Genomic DNA, 21,162 nt, shown 5'->3' with positions numbered 1-21,162 from the left:
ATGTATTTAAAAATTATATTGTAATGTTTCTTTTTCTAAATTTATTCGCTTGTATTTTTAAAATGTGTATCTTGAGAAGAATGTGCCTGATGTTTCCTAAGTTGTTTTTTTTATTTAAACCGGTTTTATTTGGGCAATTGGGAGCTGCAGTTATTTTTTGTATGATGTTGTTTTTGTCATTTTAATATCATCACTTGACACTTGCAGCAAGGAGTCTTCTCTGTTGCTTCCAAGTTTGTCTTTCTTTTGAAGTATTCTAATATTAGAATCATGATGTAGTAAGTTATGTAATGGATCAGGTCTTTCTTTCTTTCTTTCTTTTTCTTTCTTTTTTTTCTTTCTTTCTTTCAAATGTTTAATTGGAAAACATGAAGTTATTTGCCCTTAAAGAAGGTACTTCTGATAAATGTGTTATGGCATCCAATTATCTGCATCCTAAAACAAAAAAGTAAAAAATAAGAAAAGAAATAAAAGCCAAGAAAGTAAGTTTCAGAAAAAAAAACAGGAAGAGGGAAGAACACTGAAATAATACATTCTATTATCCCACTCTTTCTGAATATGCCATTTAAGTCAATGTCTCTATCTGATTATTACAGAGTTTTCATAAATTTTATAAACTTTATAAACTTTAAAAACTTGGAGCATGTCTAATATATAAATTCATATGAACATACACACATATGAGTATGTAACATGTTATATATATAATGCATAAGTGTAAATAATGTGCATATAACCCAAATGTTAAGTAAGTCAGATGTGCATTATATTTAATTATAATAATTATAATAATTTTTTAATTATAATAAAACATAATCTATAAAAATAACAGCTCAAGAAATCCCATCAAAATCATTATGCTTCTCTCTTCTCAGAGAAACTTACTGAGGAATTTGAAAATGTACATGGAAAAATCAAACTAAAAGATAAAAATATCAAATATAAAATTTATTTCTCAGCATAAGCTACATCAAGTTCAAATAACTTTTGTAAAGGATTATGTTAGTTATTTAATCAATCCCTGAAGAACTGAGGGAACTGAGAATTTAACCATGTCAACATAGTCTTTTAAAAATTATTTGTTGAAGATAAGTGGATGTCCTTTTAAGTATGTTTTAATATTAGGGGTCAAGAAGAAATGAGAAGAATCCAAATAAAGACTGCAAGGTGTATTACTAATTTCCCCCTGGAACTCTGACAAAACCATCTTGTTGATGACAGAATTGAACAGGCATATTGGTATTGTCATGATGGGAGAAAGAGTTTCATTTTTTTTTAGGTTTTTTTAAAAATATTTATTTATTTATTTGAAAGAGTTACACAGAGAGAGAAGGAGAGGCAGAGAGAGAAAGAGAGAGAGACAGAGAGAGAGAGAGAGAGAGAGAATGAGAGATCTTCCATCCACTGGTTCACTCCTCAATTGGCTGCAACGGCCTGAGCTGTGCCAATCTGAAGCCGGGAGCCAGGTGTTTCTTCCAGGTCTCCCATGCCGGTGCAGGTGCCCAAGGACTTGGGCCATCTTCTACTGCTTTCCCAGGCCATATCAGAGAGCTCTATTGGAAGTGGAGCACCCTGAACTTGAACCAGCACCCATATAGGATGCTGGGACTGCAGACAGCAGCTTTACCTATTACACCACAGTGCCAGTCAGCCCCAAGGAGAGTTTCTAGTCAAGATTTCCCAGGTGTTTTTCTGCCAAATATTTGGCTGACTTTCCCAAAATACTTACCATTAGGTGAATTTTAAAGCACATATTATGGTCCATTGGCCCTATAGAATGCCAGAAAGGAACATGGCTTGAGCTTTCCAAAGCACTATTACTGTGACTTTTTTGTGGTCCACTTTTGCTTTGACTGGATTATTTTCACCTCAGCCATTGCTTTAATTGTACTTTGTCTTCAGGATCCTATAGGAACAGCCGTGTTTCATTTCCTGTTATAATTCTTTAAAGAAGTACTTCAGGATCGTGATCCCATTGATTTAAAATTTCTATTGATACCTTCTATGTCCACAGCTGATCTGAACACAGCAGTTTTGGCATGCATTGTACATAATGGTTGCTCCACTTTAATTTTCCAGTCAAAATCATATAAGCTAAAGCAATTAAGTTGACTGCTGTCTCTACTGTTATCACTGGTCTTCTTCGATTAGGACAGATGAGATTTAATTTTTTTTCCATGCACATTAATATTCAGTCTGCTGTGGCCTTTAAATTCAACATCATTTCATCCCTTCTTAAAGTGAGGAATCCATTTTTAAAATGCTGATTTCATCGAAGTATTATATCCATAAACATTTGATGGAGCTTTAGTGCTTTACCCATTCTTCCACTTAAGCTTCAACAGATACTGATACTTGCTCTTGTTTCAATTTTACCAAATTCATGTTGCTTTGATAAGGGCTCTTTCCAGACTGGTGCATTATTCTTCCTACTTCCTGAAACTAGAAACTAGGTCCTGTTCAGATATGTTATAAAAAGGTGGCATGAGTTTATTTTGGTGCAAAAAATGTTGAAATTCTTGCATAGTTTTCTCATAATGTACATTTTTCCATGAACATTTTAAAGATCCCTTATATTCTTACTTCTAACACCATATGCTGTTTTTGCTTTTTTGTTTAACTTTATATAGCTGAAACCATGTGGCATACTTTATGTTGTGTTTGACTCCTTTCATTCAACATTATGTTTGTGATAGTCAACAATATTGCTTCCTATATTCATTTTCATTGCATTATACCTCTGTTTTATGTATATACCACAACTAATTGTCAATTCCACTTTCAATATATACCACAAGGATGATCTCTCTCCAAACAATTTCCCTTTCCCAGTGGTAGACTATTCTCAGCACTTTTCAGGTTTTTTTTTTTATGTATTTAAAGAAGCAGCCCATGCTGCAAAAGAAATCTTGCATGGAACCCAAAAGACACATGTACTAGCAAATCTCATCAAAGCAGGGAGAGTCCCAGAATCAGTCATCTAAACACTACCACACATTTTCTCCACCCACAGTTACATTGGGTACATCCATGAAACATAGCATTCTGAAAAACAAAACTTGACCAACTTATATTCATTTCAATCCTTCTTTTACTGAGTTCTTAAAATTATTTGACTTAATACATATTCCTTGGTTTCTAGAACACATTTATTGAGTCCTACTCTACGTCAAAATCTTTTTTACATCTTTTAGGTGCAACCATGGGCAATTACAAATATTTTATAAGGCATGGGGGAAAACTGTACTCTGAATCCCAGTTTTCTTGCAAAGCCAGTGCCCTGAAATCTCTGGAAGGCGCCCCATTCCAGAACTCAGGCCCACCCAGACTAGCCACATTACTATAAATAGTTGCATTCCAAGATTAATAGCCTCCATTCTCATTACTTTCTGTGTGGCTTTTCATCTTAATTGCCATCTAGACACCAAATAGGTCAGCCATTTTTTTGCTACAACAAATCTCTATTGCTAACTTTTCCTTACCAACCTTCCTGGCTCCTATAAATTAGAAGATATTGTGAGGTTTATGTTATACAGCTATTTTCCAGTTGCACCCACTCCTCAGATGATCTCATCTAACCTTGTAACTCTAACATGGTATGCTGGTTTCTTCCAAATTTATCAAAATGTGTATCCCTAGTTTATTTTTTCTCATCAGACTCCAGCCATCTCCACTAGGAAGTCCAAGGCACCTGCAACAATGCCATTGCTATGATCTGAATCTGTTGCCTTCCCACTCAATTAATTTGTTAGAACTTAATCACCAGTATAATAATACAAGAAGTAGCACCTTTAGGAGGTGATTAAGTCATGAGAGGAAAACTTTCATGAATGAGATTGGGGTCCTTATAAAAGGGTTTAAGGACCTCCATTGTGGTGCAGATGCCATCCAGTATTGGAATGCTGGTTTGAGTCCCAGCTACTCCCTACTTTTGATCCAGCTTCCTGGCAAAGCCTTGGGAAGGCAATGGAGAATAGCTCAAATACTTGTGCCCCAACTACTCACATGGGGAACCAAGATGGAACTCCTGGCTCCTGGTTTCAGCTTGGCCCAGGTCCAACTGTTGAAGACATTTGAGGAGTGAACCAGCAGATGGAAGATCTGTCTTGCCTGAATATGACTAAAAGAAAACAAATTAACAAGTAACAGGATAAGAGTAACAAGAAAAACGTTTTAGAAATTTGTTGGAAGAATATTTTATGTATATGGTAATTACATTTCATGTTTTAACTAATTTTTGTGAATATTTTGTGAGTTTGTGTTTCTCATTTTATACTAGGTTTTAGACTAGTCTCTCAATTTTAAGAGTTTTCAAAATAGCTTTATTTATTTATTTTTTTAAGATTTATTTATTTATTTGAAAGAGTTACACAGAGAGAGGAGATGCAGAGGGAGAGAGAGAGAGAGAGAGAGAGGTCTTCCATCTGATGGTTCACTACCCAATTGGCTGCAACGGCCAGAGCTGTGCCGATCTGAAGCAAGGAGCCAGGAGATTCTTCTGGCTCTCCCACGTGGGTGCAGGGGCCCAAGGACTTGGGCCTTCTTCTACTGCTTGCCCAGGTCAAAACAGAGAGCTGGATGGGAAGAGGAGCAGCCGGGACTAGAACCGGCACTTATTTGGGATGCCAGCACATCAGGCCAGGGTGTTAACCCCTTGAGACACAGCACCTGCACTGCTTTATTTATTTATTTATTTATTTATTTATTTATTTATTTTTTCTGAAACACAATCTTATTTATTTGTTGTTATTAAACCTTATTTTTGACTGGACTCAGATTTAGAAGTAGATGCTCTCAGAGAAGACAGCCTACGTCTCTTGGCAATCTGTTCCTGGCGTTTTTCTTTGGCCTCCTTCATTCTCTTGGCCAAGAGTTTAGCATACTCTGCAGCCTCCTCCTTGTTCTTAGTACGCTGTTTCTTCAGAGCAATTCGCCGGCATTTGTGTTGCAGGACACGTGGAGTAACCAGACGCTGAATCTTGGGTGCTTTGGTCCTAGGTTTCTTACCTTCTTTGTTTAAGGGCTTTCTTTCAACATACTGGCGTACATCATCTTCTTTAGAAAGATTGAAAAGTTTACGAATTCTGCTGGCTCTTTTAGGACCCAGGCGACGAGGCACCGTGGTATCAGTCAATCCAGGAATATCTTTCTCTGCTTTTTTTACAATAACCAAGTTGAGAACACTCAAATTGGCATCGACAATGCAGCCCCGAACTGATTTGCGTTTTCTTTCTCCAGTTCTCCTTGGTCTGAAACAGGAATGCCCCTTACTCAGCAGCAGGCGGACCCGCCCATGGGTCAAGACACCTTGCTTCATGGGAAAACCTTGTTTATCATTCCCACCACTGATCCAGACCACATAACCCTTCCATTCTTCACCCAGAGCGTCGGCAGCAACTTCTGTGGCCATACGCTTCTCATAGAAAGTATGAAGTTTACGTTCATCGTCCACTTCGATGAGTTTCTGTCAGCCAGTGGCTGGGAAGGAGATATTCAGCTTCATTTTTCTGCTTTATTTATTTTTAAAGATTATTTGAAAGTCAGAGTTATAGAGTGAGAGGAAAAGATGGGGTTTGGGGGTTTGGAAATCTTCCCTCTGATGATTCACTCCCCAGATGGTCACAACAGCTAGAATTCAATCAAACAGATGCCAAGAGCAAGACACTTTATCTGAATCTACCACATGGGTAGAAGGGGTTCACAAACTTGGGCCACCTTCTGCTGCCTTTCCCAGGCCACTTACATGGAGCTGAATCAAAAGTAGAGCAGCCAAGACAGGAATAGATACCCACATGGTATACTGGAGTCACAGGTGGTGGCTTTACACACTGTCACAATGACAGCTCCCGTCTTTATTTTTTTTAAAGTTTTAGACTCATTACAAAATTGAATGGAGTTTACATATATTTCCCAAACGCCCCATCCCTCCAACGATACCTTTCCACCATTATCAATAGCTTTCATCAGCATGATTTACCTGTTGCGATTGATAAATCCACATTGACTCATAATTATCACTTGGAGTGCATAGGTAACAGTAGAGTTCCCTATTTAGTTATTACATTCTATGATTTGGACAAATGCCTAATGCTTGTATCCATCATAATATCATCATATAGATGCTACATTATGTATCACACATCATTGCACTATAAACAATCTTTATGTATTAGACATTATAGTCATTTCTCTGTGAAATATATTGGAAATATTTTCCTATTTTTTCAAATATCTTATGATTTATGATTATTAATATTGCCTACAATTTTATGTAGCTAGTTCATTTATCTTTCTTTTGATTGACACTGGATTTCAAGTAATAAAATATAAGAAGAAATCACAACTACCCCTAGAATCATGGAAATTTTGAATTTAACTGAAACCTGTACAACCAGAAACAAGAGTTGAATGAGAAGTCTCACACCCTCTTGTTTATCCAAAACTTGATACAAAGAATTGCCCTGTTCTCCCAGATTGAGAGCTAAGACCCAACCTTTCTTTAAGATTCTGGAATAACTCCTTTGCTTACTAGCCTCTGTGAAACCTGTTTCTTTGAGATGTTCCTCATTATTAAATGTTTTCCCTGCCACTAAAACCTGAATAAATCTTTTTCCTAATCGATTGGTGTCTTGATTTTACCTACAGACTATAAAAGAATTTATGTCTGCTATCTTCCAATACTTTCATAGTTTCACTTATTTTTGATATTTAGATTATGGATCCATTTGGAATATATTCTTTATATGATTTGACATAAAGATTTGTTTCATATTTCATCAAATCACTAGCCTAAGTCTCAGCAGCATTCATTAAAAGCCACCTTTATAATAGTGTTTTCATATGTCTTCTTTGTTGTAAAGAATAGTTCCACTTTCATTTGGGTCACTTTTCATTTGATTTTCCACTACATTTCTATTATCTGTACACTTGCTGCAAAGACTTTATTGTATATTTAAATGTCCAACGGGTTTTGACTACTGAAATTTTCAAGAAATATTCACGTGTTTATATTTCCACATCAGAGTTTATATTAACCTGTATAGTTTCGTAAAAATGTGTATTGGTGTTTAGGGGGGAAATTTGTATTTTAAAAAGATTATAAATTAACAAAGAGAAGACTCTGATTATGAATATAAGTAGTCTCAAGCAACAAAGAGATATCTTCCTATAATTAAAATTTTACCTATCACCTTCAGGGTATTTATAAGTGTTTCCTCATGTATGATCTCTACATTTATTGGTTTTTTTAAAGATTTATTTACTTACTTGAAAGTCAGAGTTACACAGAGAAAGAGAGGTAAGGAGAGAGAGAGGTCTTCCATTTGCTGGTTCACTCCTCAGTGTAATGAGGCCATACCTGTGTAGATCCAAAGCCAGGAGCCAGGAACTTCTTCCAGGTCTCCCACGTGGGTGCAGGGACCCAAGAACTTGGGCCATCTTCTACTGCTTTTCCAGGCTATAGCAGAGAGCTGGATCAGAAGAGGAATAGCCGGACTCAAACCAGCGTCCATATGGGATGCTGGCATTGTAGGCAGGGGCTTTGACCACTAAGCAACAGCTCCAGCCCCTCTACATTTAATATTAACTGCATTCTTTAACTTTTATTTCCTTTGCTACTAGTTTTCTATATATTTAAGGGCTTATTTTTACTTTAAGAAGAACAATATTTTTCTATGAATAAATTTCTAAATCTTTATAGCATATTAATTTATTATTTGAAATTATTGTAACATAATTTAGGATTTTTCATTTCTACTATAATTATCAAACTAAGAGAGGTTTATGTCTTCTTTGCCAATTATTATACCTCAAATAGCACATCACTTTCCTTATTGTGGTGGCTCAAATAACTCTTGCATAATAGTATAATATGAAACAGTGCAGGAGATATCAGGCATTCTCGCCCTCTTTTTTAATTAAAGGTAAAAATATCTCTGGTGTTTCTCTGTAAGTATATTGTCATTTTAGGGACTAATCTAGAAAGATTATAGAAAGATAAAAATATAGATACAGAGACATATATTAGCATATCAAGAAAAGATTCATCAATTCTTGAGCATTTGTGTAAATCAAAATTTGACCTCTACTTTAATAGAAGTGCACTTCAGGATCTCTAGAAATAGAGGTTTGCATTTGATCTAGTGGTGAAGATGTTTCTTGAGATGCCCACATGCCATATCAATGGGCTTGGATTCTAAAGCCAGCACTGTTGACCATTCTAGCTTCTTACTAATGCACACCCTAGGAGGCAGCAAATGATGGCTCAAGTAGTTGGATCCCTCAGCATCCCATATGGGTGCCAATTGTGTCTTGGCTGCTCTGCTTCCAATCCATTTCCCTACTAATATGCCTAGCAAAGCAGTAGTACATGGCCCAAGTGCTTGGGTCCCACACTCATAGGGGAGATCTGAAAGAATCTCCTGGCTTCTGGCTTTGATCTGGCCCCACCTGGCCATAGAAGCCATTTGGGGAGTGATAAAGTGGATAGAAATCCTCTCTCTCTTTCTCTCCCCCCAACTCTCTCTCTGTAACTCTGCCTTTCAAATAAATAGATCTTAAAAAAAAAAAAAAATGAAGAGTTGGGTCGCTACCACCCATATTGGATACTGGAACTGGGTTCCCAGATCATGGCTTCAGCCTGGCCCAGCCAGGGATATGTTGGCCAACTGGGGAGTGAATCATAGGCTATGACATCTCTTACTGTCTATCTATGTCTTTCTGACTTTCAAATTAAAAAAATGAGTAAGTAAATATGCAAGCATGACTAGAATTAAAATGTAATAATAATATAAGTGCATTCCTTGAATTGGTGCATTATAGTAATGGTTTTTCCAATATTGAACCACCTTGCACTTGTGAAATAAATGCCACTGAGTTACACTATAATGTTGTCCTAATATAAGATTGGATTCAATTTGTTTATATTCAACACTTGTATATCAAAGTGATATTGATCTCGCCTTTACATTTTGGTACTACTTATACACACATATATGTAGATTTATTTGAGATTTAAGCATTAGTAATACACTTATTTATTTAAAGAATTAACAAATTTTCTCATTTTCAATGCTATGTAGTATTTTATGAAGAATTTGAACTATCTGATCATTGCAATTAAAAACTACTTTATGAAAATATCTGGCACTGGTCTTGTTTAGTGGGGTGATTTCTTCAAACTCTTTTCATTTTTTATGGAAATTTGACTGTTCAAATTTCTACAGGGTTAGTTTCAATAAAAAGCTATTTCCCTGGAAAACTTTTCATTTCATCTAGATTTTCAAAGCTACTTATATGTACTTGTAAAGTAGGCACTTAGAATTTATTTTAATGCCCATTCTATAAATGGACTTTTTTCCTTTAACACTCTTTCTCTCTCTTCCACCCCTCATTCCTTATCTCATGCCTTCTTTTCATTTTGATCAAATTAACTAGGGAAGTTTTTAAAAGAAATAAATTTTGATAGATAGGCTGACTTTTTTTCACTCTCTAGAATTTTATGATTTGTCTTTATTTCCTTCTTAGTGTTTTCTTTCAATTTATTTATTATTCTCTTTCTATATTTTATCTGAAAATACCTCATTTATTTTCATCATTTCATTATTACCTATGGAACTACTTAGAGAAATATATTATCCTTTGATCACTCTTCTAACTATCATACATTCTATTATTTTCATTAATCTGATATTTCCATTTGTGTTTTCCCATTCACCAAGAGCTGTTTGATGGAATTCATTTCTACTTTTCACTGTTCTGTTGAATTGTTAGTCTTTCATGGTTTAGCAATTTTTCACTATTTCTGGTGAGATATTAAAGTCAACAATGAGTAGGGCCCCTTATTTCTATTAATTTATGACATCACCATCAGTGTCATAGAAAACTCAAATAGATTTTTCTCATGAAATAATTTTTACTGATTCCAGTAAAAAAATGTTTGGCTTGCTTTGGAAGAGAATGGTTTTCTTTTCTACTAGCAACTTTTATAATATTGGCTAATTATTTGTCCCTAATTTCCTTTTTTTACTATTCTTTATATAAAAGTTATTAACCCATAATATTTTGAAATCTTTAGAAGTCATGCTCAGACTCCATTTATATTTTTGTATTTATAATTGTATAATATAATTTATTTATTTATAACATGTAATTATATTTTTTAAAATTTCCTTTTCATATCCCAAGCATCCAAATTCCTTTCCTTTCACCACTCAATTTGTCACCAGACATATTATCTTTGGGAAAAACATCTTTAAAGAATAGTTTCTTTTTCACTTCAGAGAGAAGTGTGCTGGTTTCTTAAATTGCAATATTTTATTGGAATACATAAGCTGTAGAATAACAAACTTTGATATTTTAAAACTAACTAACTGAGCACCAAAGGGGAAACTTGTTGAAATGAAATGGACACTATGAGAAACAGTGACTTGATCAGCTCTTGTCCTGACAGTTGATGTACAATGTAATACTATATCCATTTTAGTATTTTTTTTGTTCTAGTACCATTGGTTGAACTCTAATTAACACACAATTATTCTTAGGTGTTTATATTTTAACTGAAAAGTGATCCCTGTTAGGAATTTGGAAAACATTATGCTGAGTGAAATAAGCCAATCCTAAAGGGACAAATACCACTTGTTCTCCTTGATAGGTGACAACTAACTGAGCACCAAAAAGGAAACCTGTTAAAGTGAAATGAACACTAGGAGAAACGGTGACTTGATCAGCCCTCACCCTGACTGTTGATGAGCAGCTTAATATGTTATCCCTCTTAGTATTTTTTTTTGTTTGTTCTACTTAATATTTTTGGTTGAATACTGTAATCAATACACAATTCTTCTTATGTGCTGAAACTTAACTGAAAAGTGATCCCTGTTAAATATAAGAGTGGGAATAAGAGAGGGAAGAGATGTGCAATTCGGGACATGCTCAAGCTGACTTACCTCAAACGGTAGAGTGAAAAACATACCAGGGGATTCCAATTCAATCCCATCAAGGTGGCATGTACCAATGCCATCTCACTAGTCCCAGTGATCAATTTCTGTTCACAATTGATCCTAATGATAGGACTAAGAACCAAAGGGATCACATAAACAAGAATAGTGTCTGCAAATACTAGCTGATAGAATCAAAAAGGGAGAGAATGATCCAACATGGGAAGTGATATACACAGCAGACCCATAGAATGGCAGATGTCCTAAACAGCACTCTGGCCTCAGAATCAGCCCTTAAGGCATGCAGATCCGGCTGAAAAGCCCATGAGAGTATTTCAGGCATGGAAAGCCAAGACACTCTAGGAAAAAAAAAAAAAAAAAAAAAAAAAAAAAAAAAAAAAACTAAATGAAAGATCTCCACGAGTGAGATCCCAGTGGAAAGAATGGGCCATCAAAGAAGGAGGTACCTTTCTCTGAAGGGAGGAGAGAACTTCCACTTTGACCATGGCCTTGTCTAAATATGATCAGAGTCGGTGAACTCAGGGGGCTTCCATAGCCTTGGCAGCTCATGACAAGAGCCTAGGGTGATTACTGAGGCCATAAAGAAGAGTGTCAATTTGTTAAGTCAACAACAGGAGTCACTATGTACTTCCTCCTCATGTAGGATCTTTGTCCTTAGTGTGCTGTACATTGAGATTTAATGCTATAACTAGTACTCAAACAGTATTTTTCACTTTATGTTTCTGTGTGGGAGCAAACTGTTGAAATCTGTACTTAATATATGCTAAACTGATCTTCTGTATATAAAGAGAATCGAAAATGAATCTTGATGTGAATGGAAGGGGAGAGGGAGTGGGAAAGGGGAGGGTTGCAGGTGGGAGGGATGTTATGGGGGGGAAGACATTGTAATCCATAAGCTGTACTTTGGAAATTTATATTCATTAAATAAAAGTTTAAAAAAAAAGATGTATTCATTTATTTGAATGAGTTCAGAGAGAGAGAGAGATTTTCCATATCTTGGTTCACTTCCCAAATAGCAACAATGGCTAGAGCAGGGCCAGGCGAAAGCCAGGAGCTTCTTTTGGATCTCCCACATGGGTGCAGGGGCCCAAGCATGTGAGCCATCCTCCCCTGCTTTCCTCAGGTGCATTAGCAGTGAGCTGGTTCAGAAGTGAAGCAACCAGAACTCAAAAAGGCACCAGTACGAGATGCTGGTGTCACAGGCAGCGGCTTTACCCTCTATGCCAAAATGCTGGTCCCTACAAAATCTGATTTTACAAAGCTGCAGGAAATGTGAATAACACATTTCTCTTTTTCCATATGTGTATTATTTAATTTTTTTCATAGTTTTTTAAAAAGTATTCTAAATCCCTGAATGAGTCCATCATTGTTACCTGCAGTACTATATTGTTGGTATTAAGCAGATAAACCCTAACTTACAGAGGCTACAACAAGCTCTTGTATCAAAACTCTGTGTTTATTAAACATTGCTTGTTGTTACTTTTGTCTATCAAGGTACTATGGCTGTAAGTATCCAATCTATATATTTTTGAGCATTAAATTCATGTATTATTCAAAGTAATGGGTGTGTAATAGAGTAATTGGAAGTATTCAGAACTTCGGCTGAAGTGTTGACTTTTAATTTGTTTAAAACATTATGTTTTTTCAGCTAAAGAAAATATCATTATAGTTTTCTTGCCCACATGATTTTGTAAGTTTAATATCCTCTTGTAATAAAAGATTTTTTCACTATTTGCCCTCACTGAGAAATATGTTTACATCACTAAAAAATACATAGCAGTAATTTTACAAATAGATTGCTATTAATAAAATAATATTAAAACAGCATTTTTCCATTAAAATAATGCTACGTTTAAATTAAAATGTCTGATCCTGAAGTAATATGCAGGAAGGCAATGGATTCTGTTAATCTCATTAGGAAAATGTGATTTATAAATTGGTTACCAGAAGTTAAAATACTACAATTTTTCTGCTCTAAGTTCCTTTATTTCCTGGACTCCCCAAAAACTGCTAACCCATTAAAAAAGGATACTGCCAGGAAAACAATTTGGGAAATTCTATATGAAAAACTAAATAATAATATTATTTCAAAAACTCCTTTAAAATTTGTAACCTCTTATAGTTTGTTATCTCAAGGTAGCACTTTTTTTCAGAACAGATTGTTGTTGCAATTTAATCCACACTCTTGGTAAACTTATTTCAATAAACATGTTTTTACTTCTTTATATCTTTTGCTTAATTACCTTCTTATTTTAAGAGAGATCTATAATATAGAACTTGATAATATACTCCAGATGTCTTCCATTTGATGATATTGTTCTGAATGTATAACCGAGTTAACAGTTCTGTTATGTCTGAAAAACCATTTAGCAAAGAGCAGTTTCATAAAGTGGAGTATTCACTCTACTCTCATGCAATGGCAAAGTTGGAAAGAAATTTTAAAATAGTCATTAACAATGTGTCACCTGCATACACAGAAATGAATGCTTCTTTTTACATATGTGTTTATACCTATAACCATGCTAACCTCTTCTCTGAACAAAATAAAAATGAAATAATGATGTTCTGATATCTGATGGGATATTAAATAGATAAATTCCAATTTATAAATTTTTCATCCCTTCTGATAGCAGTCATAAATTGTATCCTTGGCCTAACACAACTTTGATATCCAAATCTCTAACTTCTAAGCTTGTCAATAGTTTTTCAGAGTCTTGGTATATTTTTTTTTCACAAGTTACTCATTTAGGGCTGGACATTTGGCTCATTGGTTATGCCAAATGCATCCTACATCAGCGTGCCTAGGTTTGGTACCAGGGCTGGCTCCTGACTCCAGATTTCTGCTAATGCACACCCTGGGATGCAAAAAATGATGGCTCAAGTAGTTGTGTTCCTGCTGCCCACATGAGAGGCTTGAATTGAGTTCCCTGCTCCTGGCTTTGGCTCCCTAGCCATTGCAAGCAATTGGGAAGTAAATCAGTAAATAAGAATGCAGGTTCTCTCTCTCTCTCTCTCTCTCTCTCTCTGTCGCTCCCCCTCTTCGTGGAGGAGCAACACAGGACCCTGCGCTGTTCTTTCGTCTGCTCGGCCCTCCCCGGGTTTGCTGCTGGTTCTTCCCGGGTTGGCTACTATCCCTTCCACCTCCGTGGAAGGGCAGTTCCCCCTGGCCACATTCCCCACTTCCGCAGGGGAGCGGCACACTGCCGGCCGGCTCTTCTCGGGGGGCTGCACAGGCGTTCCCCTTAGATGTTCCCCTTAGATGTTCCTGGTGCATGCCGTCTCTCTCCTCCTTTATAGTCCTCCTCCGCCAATCCTAACTCGGCTGCCCACACGCCGAGTACGCTGCTCTCCAATCAGGAGCAAGTCCTACAGTTTATTGGTTGAACTGGAGGCAGCTGTGCGGAAGCTGTTTACTTCTCTCCCAGCGCCATATTGTGGGAGAGCAGATGCATAGAATAAGTCTTAATTCCAGCAACTCAGTCCAGTCCGGGCTGCTCCCCACATCTCTCTAATAAATAATTTGTAAATTGCTCATTTAATAATACATTTTTATCAGTTGCTTTAACTGATATGATATTTTCAGTAAATCATCATCATCATTTTACCAGTCTCTGTGTTATGCACAAAGAACACAGAAGATTAAAGCGTATTCTTGGTATAGCAGAGGGAGAAAAACATAGAAACAATGGACCACATGAATTCATGAAGCAATAAAATAGTGGATTTAGTAGTTGAGTTTATATCATTCCTGTTTGAAAATTCTTGGAAAACTAATAAAAAAATAAGAGGGAAGGAGGGAAGGAGGGAGGGAAGGAGGGAGGGAAGGAGGGAGGGAGGGAGGGAGGGAAGGAAGGAAGAGACTATTCTAGATTCTAGTCTTTAACAAATCTTGAGCCACAAAGCCTCATAGTTGATCACATGCATTGTTATTTCTCTTTCAGTCACACTGATTTATTTACTCTTTTTTAAAAATTTATTTATTCATACAAAAGATAGAGAAAGAGAGGGAGAGTCAGAGAGAGCCTCCATCTATTGGCTCACTCCACAGATGGCCAAAAGGCCAAGGCTGGGTCAAACTGAAGCCAAGAGCTTGGAGCTTCATCAGGGTCTTCCATGCGGGTGGCAGGAGCCCTAGCACTTGGGCCATCCTCCCTGCCTTTCCCAGCCCACCAGCTGGAAGCACAGCAGACAGGACAGGAACAGGCACCACAGAAGATGCCAACATCAGCATTTGTGGTGGCTTTACCCACCACTCCTCCAATACCAAGAGCCCTCCATACTCTTTCTTAAATCCTCATGCATTTTCCTGACTCACGGTTTCTCGTTGATTCCTTCTTCTAGGGCAACTTTTTTTCTCCCAGATATATTCTTGGCCAGATCACAGCCTTCAGTTGGGTCTCTGCTCAAAAGTTACCTCTTCCTCATAGAGAACTCTTTTAAGTTCATCCTGTCCATAGCAGCACCCCCAATGGCCCTCATCTTTTCATTCTCCTTGTTGTCTTCAGTGTTGTTGGTCACTAATTCATATTTTTTTCAGTGTTTCTTATGAGTCAGTCCATGGATGTGCATATTTTATTAGGCCAAGGATGTTGTCAGTTCAATTTATTATCATATTCTTACATTCTAAAACATTTTTAGCAAAATCTAAGTGCTCAATATTTTTTGGAAAAGTATGAATATAGGTAATTATATTTTATTATCTTGTCATTCGAGTTAATACAATAAAATAATTAGAAACAAATTGCATGTCTTTAAAATAAGTTGGAAGATACAAGTACTAGGATTGAACATAAATACACAGGGGGAATAGAATGAATAACTGACAATTATGGGGATGTAGTTACAATGTTGGTTTTATATGGGACAGAGAAATGCTTAGTTGGACTTCACAGAACTTCTGCTTTACTATATCACCACTAGCGGCTTAAGGTCAACACAGGTGTAAGTTTTAAATTTCCACTTAAGCAAACGTAAGCCAGTGAAAGTGTCATACAACACCCAGTACATCTTTCATAAAAATACTGAAAGGCAGTACATTCTTTCTACACAATGTATATACTTCTTGTCATTTTTAGAAAATGAACCCCATTCTGGGCACTGCATATTTCCAATAGTTTATTCTTATGTCTGAGAATTAAAGGAACGAGTCTAAAATATATACCATCTTCTAAAATAATATCTATCAACTCAAAAAGGATTTTTGCTATTTCTCTTGAGATATTAACATGCCTTTTGGTAAACATTTCATATGCTTCATTATATCCCTAAGTAGGGACTCTGCTTAGCCTCAAGGAAAACAAGTTGTTAGAAACTGAAGCAATAAATGCCAAGTCAATAAAAAAGATATGAACTATATTTTTGTCAAATTGAGCTTGCATTTTTAATAACACATTTTAAATCACATTTGGTATCCAGCAACTTTTAGTGAAGCTCTATATTCTTAAGCAGATTATGTAAAAATGCTACTTGCATAACATTCTGGGAAGAAGATTTAGAAAGTGTTATCTTCTAAAGATCATTTAAATATAAGAGTATGGAGCAATTATCCAGGGATGCTTAAAACATCAGATGGTGGAAAAATCACCTCATCCTGTTCAATGGGAGCAATCTGGAGGCAAGTAGTATGTGTTGTAATTGTTTTATTATTTTTGGTTGAGGAGAAAATGCTCATCGAAATTTGATTACCTGGATAAGCCTGTATAAGCATTTATCAAGACAAAAAATACAGCTTTGCAAAATGCTACCTATTAGTAAAAGAAGTGCTTAGATCCAATTTGTGTATGATGTCTGAGGACAATTTAAAATTAGACTCTTGGAAACTCTTGACATACTTTTTAAGATTCAAAGATTACATGAAAGAAGACACTCAAAAGAAACTCCTGCTGCATCCACTAAACAGCTGAACATCAGAAAAAATAAGAATTTTTATTCTCAAGCTGCCATGTCTTTGAAACAACCTATAAACATCAAATGGAAAATGTTTTTTGCTGTATTTTACCCTTTCAGACAAATAAAATAATTCCAGGGACACACACACACACAGAGAGAGAGAGAGACTGAATGACCAATCTTTTCAAAAGTGTCTCATCCCCTTAGATAATACAGTCAGAACTCAGCTCCTCTAAATGAATCAAGAATGAATGTACAAATGTGTGCCCAATGTTGGAATAGGTCACTGCAATCTTTCATTCATTCAGCAAATGTTTGAGTGCCTGCAACTTTCTGGTATCCTTCGTAGGCCTATAGGTGCCAGAAAGGACAAAGTAATTAGCAACTCTAACCTTGTGAAGCTTCCATAGTAAATGGTTCTGAGGTTCCACCTTAGCAAATCACCATCCACTGAATATTTCCGTTACCTGTTCTCCTAACTTTCCCGACTTCAGTATTTCTCACATTTCCTTTTGATGCTGTTGTTTCATTTTGTATTACTATTTGTGAGAAACTACTTTAAATTTACTATCATCAGTTTGTCCTCAGAAATCTTGATGGCAATTAACAGCCAAACCTCTACTTGTTCAGTTTTTTGCCTGATGGTAAGAGGTTCAGAAATACATTTGGTTATCTCATACCATGTTACTCATTTATGATTCTTTTTAAGACCTGGAGAAAATAATCTATTCATTAAACTTTGAGACTCTTAATAGTGATGGAATTACATGCTCTATACTTCTTATAAGGGAGATTTATGAAGAGCAATCTGCTTGGAATGGTAGGCTAGGAGACATGTTTTTAACTGCTTTTGCCTTCTGTCTAACCAAATATGCATGGACACTAGCACTATTCATGCAAAAATCAGTCAATATTTATTACATAAATGTTTAAAGTTTTATTTATTTATTTGTATTTGCTTAAAAAGCAGAGCACTGGAGGGGGGGAGTGGGAAGAGATGGTGGGAAGAGGGAGGAATCTTCCATTCAGTGGTTCACTTCTAAATAGCCATACTGGTTAAGCTGTGCCAGATCAAATCCAGGAGCCAATAACTCCATGTAGGTGTTTCAAATAGGTGGCAGGAATCCAAATACTTGAGCAGTGCTGCATTGCTCCCCCAGTGCATCCACTAACAGTAAATTAGGTCAGAAGCAGAGATGGGGTTCAAACCTGAATGCTACCATTTCAGATGCTGGCATCCAGGGGGCATCTGAACCAATGTACTGTAATGCCTGCCCCTACAGAAATATACAAACAGGCATAAAACTAGTATAATTGGATGAATTGTAAATAATCTGAACTTTCTCTTCAAATGAGAATTAGTAAGAGTCATTTCCTGGAAATAATATTTTGTATTCTTCTAAAATATGCTTAGGAAAATATCCCATATTCCCATCCTTTTTTACATTAGCTATAATATATAATTGGGAGGACAGCACAAAGATTGGTGGGAAGAAGAGAGAAATTCAGATTTTGGTTGGATTTTAAACATTTTATTTTTGATTTACCTACTTACAGGCCCAGTGGAAAACTAGGTGGAAATGTTCATGCTTTAGAAAACTTAAAGTTAATAAGGACTTGTGAACTTGTAGATGGCACTTAAAGTTCTGAATGAGCATCATGAGGTAGGGGATGTATAGAGAAACGGTGGTTTGCCTCCTGGACTGATTGGTGGGTAGAGAGCTAGAGAGAAACTAGCATAGAAAAAGAGGTGAAAAGTTTACCATGGCAGAAGGATTGCCTAAAGGAGGTTGTAATGTCACTGGAACCCCAAAAGAAGGGAAGAGTGACCTACTAAGTCAGGAAGTGAGAATTAGAGTTCACAATGTGGAGATTGTGCTAAGCCTGCCTAGAATGCTTGCATGTGCCTTGGAATCAAAGCTTGATTCGAGATTGATTTAGGAAGAAGAAAAAGAAGCTGGAAGGCAGTAAGTACACATAACTCTTCAGAATATTGTAGTTTAGTCATTTATACAGATTGAATTTTCCTCTACAAATGGGAGTTAATCATTGTTTCCTGGATAAATTCTATAATAATTTGAATAAATTTAGGAATAATATTCCATAATCTTTGCCATAGTACTCCATTGTTTACTAAGGAAAAATTATTTATTTCTAAAACAAATACAACTGTTTTTTAAAAAGATTTATTAATTTATTTATTTGAAAGTCAGAATTACAGAGAGGGAGGGGCCGAGGCAGAGGCAGAGAGATTGAGAGAGAGGACTTCCATCCAGTAATTCATCCCCCAATTGGCTGCAACAGCCAGAGCTGAGCCAGGTCGAAGCCAGCATCCAGGAACTCTGTCCAAGTCTCCCATGTAGGTACAAGGACTCAAGAACTTGGGCCATTCTCTGCTGTTTACCCAGGCACATTAGCAGGGAGCAGCCAGCAGTGAAATCAGAGTCCATATAGAATGCCGGCACCACAGGCGGAGGCCCTACGCACTATGCCAGAGCCCTAGACCTAAATATGACTATTTTATATGGGTTTCATATTAAGTGCATCATTCAAGTGCAAATAGACTGTTGTCTTCAAACACCACTAAACCTTTCAGACACATCTTAAAAGTAGAACAGAGTGTCAAATTGTTAAGTCAACAACAGGAGTCACTGTGCACTTACTCCTCATGTAGGATCTCGGCCCTTAATGTGCTGTACATTCTGATTTAATGCTATAACTAGTACTCAAACAGTATTTTTCACTTTGTGTTTCTATGTGGGTGCAAACTGTTGAAATCTTTACTTAATATATACTAAACTGATCTTCTGTATATAAGAGAAATGAAAATGAATCTCGATGTGAATGGAAGGGGAGAAGGAGCGAGAAAGGGGAGGGTTGCGGGTGGGAGGGAAGTTATGGTGGGGGGGAAGCCATTGTAATCCATAAGCTGTACTTTGGAAATTTATATTCATTAAATAAAAGTTTTTAAAAAAAAAAAAAACTAAAAAAAAAATAGAACAGAGAAACAGAGACAGAGATCTTCCATGTGCTAGATCACTCCCTCAAAGCCTCTAACAGCCATGGATTGGCCAGGTTTGGAACTAGTAGTTGAGAATTCTGAGTCTCCCCTGTGAGTATTATGGATTCAAGTGTTTCAGCTATACCTGCTGCCTCCCATAGTGTGCATTACTAGCAAGCTGGAATCAGAAGCCGAGACAGGACTTGAAACCAGGCATTTCAATAAGGAATGTTAGTGTCCCAAGCAGCATATTAACTGCTGCACCAAATGCCTGCCTCATAACTAAACTTTGTAACTGCAAGCCTAGTGCACGGATCTTGTAAAAATGCAGTTAATCATGTTTCCCCATTTGCAAAAAGAAAAAAAAAAAAAACTACTGACAATTTTCTTGCACAAAACAAGTATGTAAATATCAATTATTTGGCAGTTCTATAATCAATTATTTGGCAGTTCTATAATAAAAATTCCAAATCATACAAAAACATACTTTCCTTATTCCACTTTTTGTTTCCTTTGAGTCTTTTTAGTGTTTATTTGGAAAGAAGAGTTTTCTATTCAAAACTTTTAAAAATCAATTACAAAACGGGGATTTCAATTTATAAGTCAACTCTGCAGTTGTAAAATAGTTGAATTTGGAAATAAGCTTGACATTCAAACCTCATAGTATTGGTTCCATTCCTGCTTACCAGAGAGATGTAATCCTCACAAAAGTACTATTTGATCCCAAGGAAGGGAAAAAATATAATAGATTGCCCCTCCACATGAAACCATAAAACAGAGTTCTGGGTTGCTGCCATTCAAATGAATAGAAACCGGCAGCAATTCTAACACCTATCCAGTTTCAATTTTGTAACATCTGCAGGCATCATTCTGGAAATGGTAAACACTTTAATGGTCAGGCCCTGTACACTTATGCATTACTATTTCCAGTATTATCCCCTATTTCTATCTGGAAAGAGAAACTAAAAGGTGACAGATTGCTGTGAATGAGATGAAAGGAGATGCCATTTGCATTCCTTTCAGCAGCAGCAAACTTGCTACTTTCCCATTCCTTTGTTGTCCTTCATAGCTCTCTCTTATTGCTTTAGAAAATTCAGGAGCCAGACACTACATTTTGATAATGCAGCTAGGACGCCAAATCGCAGACCATGAATTGATTTAGAACAACAAAAAACTTTATAATTACAGTCCATCTCTTCCTTTTACATACAGATCTATTCTGACTGAATTAAGTTCAAAGCCTCACCTTCTCTGAAAATTGAATTTTATAGATATAAAAAAACCTTAAGTGTCCAGTACACACCCACCTAAATCTGG

General features: G+C 36.3%; 1 pseudogene across 1 annotated transcript; it reads right to left on the bottom strand.

Annotated features, from left to right (window-relative positions):
• Window positions 1-4,725: 4,725 nt before the first annotated feature.
• Window positions 4,726-5,503, bottom strand: LOC100346124 (small ribosomal subunit protein eS6 pseudogene; annotated as a pseudogene). Its single transcript, XR_016212551.1, has one exon. The product of XR_016212551.1 is annotated as a small ribosomal subunit protein eS6 pseudogene (transcript).
• Window positions 5,504-21,162: the final 15,659 nt, after the last annotated feature.

This window comes from Oryctolagus cuniculus, chromosome 8, assembly GCF_051225735.1.
Source record: "Oryctolagus cuniculus isolate XC-2025 breed Fujian yellow rabbit chromosome 8, ASM5122573v1, whole genome shotgun sequence".
NCBI classification, from domain to species: Eukaryota; Metazoa; Chordata; class Mammalia; order Lagomorpha; family Leporidae; genus Oryctolagus; species Oryctolagus cuniculus.
The sequence above is the reverse complement of the archived record's forward strand: the minus strand, read 5'-3'. Positions and strand labels throughout refer to the sequence as shown.